This window comes from Ceratotherium simum, chromosome 3 (genome assembly GCF_057802395.1).
Source record: "Ceratotherium simum simum isolate JZ-2026a chromosome 3, ASM5780239v1, whole genome shotgun sequence".
NCBI classification, from domain to species: Eukaryota; Metazoa; Chordata; class Mammalia; order Perissodactyla; family Rhinocerotidae; genus Ceratotherium; species Ceratotherium simum.
The window spans coordinates 96,156,785-96,160,250 of NC_141902.1; positions in this window are offsets into that span (position 1 = coordinate 96,156,785).

A 3,466-nucleotide genomic window follows, 5' to 3' on the forward strand; every position below is an offset into this window, starting at 1 on the left:
AAGATGGTTTATCATGTGAGACGTGGGACTTTCCCTTCAGAAATGGAGAGTATAGAGTGATGGGAATGTAATGGAAGGCGTATCGTTTGGGAAGGGAGGGCAATCCTGTCTAACATCACGGCAGTGGACTCTCCCCATGCACTTTGTTCTCTCAGAGAGTTTGAAGTAAGGAGTGGAAGGTGTCTAGGAACAAAGTTATCCCCTTTAACTTCCTAGAACCTTTTCTTTCCCCCACCAAGAGCAGTGGTGCCCTACATGTCTCATAGTGACTCAGCGAAAGCTGTTGGAGTGACATGACCCTCCTTGTAACTCCACTGGAGAGTCCCTGTAATTCCATGTGTGTGTGAAATAAAGATAAGAGTTTGCACCAGCACTGTCCAAAAGCACTTTCTGTGACGATGAGAATGGTCTGTAATCTGTGCTGTCCAATACAGCAGCCACCAGCCACATGTGGCTATGGAACATTTGAGATATGGCCAGTGTGACGGAGGAACTGAGTTTTTATTGTATTTAATTTTCATGAATTTTAATTTAAGTGGCCACATGTGGCTACTGTACTGGACAGTGCTCTACACCACAGAGCTGTAGTTTCACTTCATTTACTCACCTACTCACTGTCTCACCCGCTTATTCAACAGCCTTGCAGAGGTCAGAGCCCAGCCCCACACTGTAGAGAGCTTACCATCTCATGAGGGCAAAGGACAAGTCAAGAGATGATTCTGCTGCTGTGTGGAAGTGCGGGAACAGAGATGTGTATGAAGCAGAGCTCAGGCAGGCATGTGGAGTTCTGTGTCTGGAGGGCATTTAGGAAAGACTTCACAGAACAGGTGATGTTGAATGATGTGTTCAAATAATTCTTTCTGAAATCCTGGACCTTGGCACTTGTTTTTAGAAGGAACCTGGAAGCTCCAGCTCTAGCCAAGCCTCAATTTTACCTTCGAATGTGGTTTTTCATCAACTCCTGGCAGCCACACCCATAGAAACACGTTTCTCTCTTTTGGTATCATGAACAAATGCATTAATCAGCCAGCTAATCCTGATAGGAAATGCACTTTCAACATAGACCAGCATTCCCACAAGTCCACGACTATCGTCTAATCCAATGACATTTTAATCGATAAGGAAACTAAGGCTCAGAGAGCAAAACAATTTAGGGGACAGTGCAGCCGAGGTACCCTCAGGGGTGGGATGGGTGGGGCTGCCAAACAGACAGGAGACATCGATTGCCTGAAGACAACTCTTGTCTATCCTTCTTAATTTAGAAATTAATCAAAAACATGATAACGTAAAAAACAAACATTTTTTGGCCATCAAGATTGAAGAACAGTTTGTATCAAAGTGAAATTTAGAATCACATTTGTGTACTGCCCGATGTTCTGATTCCTAAGGATGACTAACATTCTTGTCAAAACTGAATGTGGATTTAACATCCTGTCACATGGTGATTTATAAGAAATATATATATTTGGTCATTCAGATGGCCGAAATATAGTTCTTAGATATATTTGGTCTTCATCCACAGTTTCTGGCTCACAGCTCCTAAAACTCTTGAATATCTTAAGTGTTGAGAGTGCTAAATGTGTCTTGTTTATGTTAATGAAGGTGACTTTTGGACCCCACCCAAGGGTGGGGGCTGGTTGCCCCAAGAACCAGCCACATGATCAGAGGATTGGAACTTTCAGTGCCACCCCCTGATTTCTGGGGAGCGAGGGGTTGAATCACGAAGGGCCAATGACGTAGTCAGTCATGACTAAGGTAATGAAGCCTCCATAAAAACCCAAAAGGACAGCTCATTAGGCCTTTTTTGGAAAGCTTCTGAGTTGGTAAACACATGGAGGTGCTGGGAGAGTGGCGCCCTGGAGAGGGCATGGGAGCTCCATGCTCCTTCCCTCATACCTTGCCCTATGCATCTCTTCCATCTGGATGTTCATCTGTATCTTTTATCATATCCTTTACTAAACTGGTAAACATAAGTGTGACCCTGAGTCCTGGGAGCCATTCTAGCAAAGGAATCAAACCTGAGGAGGGGTTGTTGGAACCTCTGATTTATAGCTACCTGGTTAGAAGTACGGGTAACAACCTGGACTTGCGATTGGCTTCTTGAGTTGCGGGGGGTGGGGTGGGGGGGTGGTCACTGGAACCTCCAGTTTGGAGCTTGCGACTGGCATCTGAAGTGGAGGGCAGTCTTGTGGGACTACCTTTTACCTGGGAAATCTAATGCTAATTCCCGGTAGATAGTGTTAGAATTGAGTTGAATTCTCAGACACCCTGCTGGCATCCGATAACTGCTTGTTGATATGGGGAACCCTCCACACACACACACACACACACACACACACATACACACGCACGCGCATGTTGAAACTGGGTCCAGGAACTCTTTGCACATCCTAATGTCAGTATCAGTTAAAATGGAAGAAAGGCTTCTTTCTGAACTCCCTAACCTCCATCTGGGAACACTCCTCCTTTGCATCATCATCAATAAAAGATTCCACGGAATCTCAACTGCCTTTGTACCTTTGACTAAGCTTAGATCACACACCCATCAGAGCCCCTGATTTTCTCTTCCTATATCTACAGACTGAGCGTTTGAAGCAATACAAAGACGAGAAAATGTGATTGGATGTGAAAAATAAATAAAAGAAGTACAATATTGGAAAGAGAGACAAGGATGTCATCATCTTCAGAGGGCATGATATGATACCTTATTAGATGCCAGAATGATACATCTAAAGAAGGTTTCTTGACTACATTGCAATGAAGAAACTTGAAAGAAATTATTAAAAAGGAAATAACTCTTACAAATTTCATAAAAGTATTTCATTACCAGAGGATAAAATAATCGAGAGATGAGTAGGATCTTTTTATTTTTTGTTATGAAATATTTTATACACATAATTGAATATATATATATAATATAAGAAGTTATATATAATATAAAGAAGTTATAAAGCAAAATAATGAAAGGAACACACAAAACCTGGTTTAAGAAATATAGAATCTCTAGAAAGAAAACAATATATAAAATATTATTGAAAGATATAAATAAAGATTTGAATAAATAAATATACTATGCCTCATATGGAAAGGCAAAATTTTATTGAAAGATGATTTTTTTCTTTATGAAGCATTTTTTAGACAATGCAATCAGAATAAAAAAGCCAACAGGCTTTTTACTGGAATATACAAAGGATTCCAAAATTTATTAAAAAAAAAAAACAGGAAATATTTACAATAAAATTACTAACAATTTAATATTTAAAATATGCTTGTGAAAGTTCAAAACAAATCAGAATAAAAGAGCCAGAGATAAACTTGGCTAAATATAAGAATTTAATATTGAATATCTTGGAACAAGAAAGCAATGAAGGATTGTTCGATGTGTCGTTGGGACGCCTAGAAAAGGGGATAAGTCCTTTTGTACAACATGCCAAGTGCTTCCAGGTGTTGTGTGTGGAGCATTTTT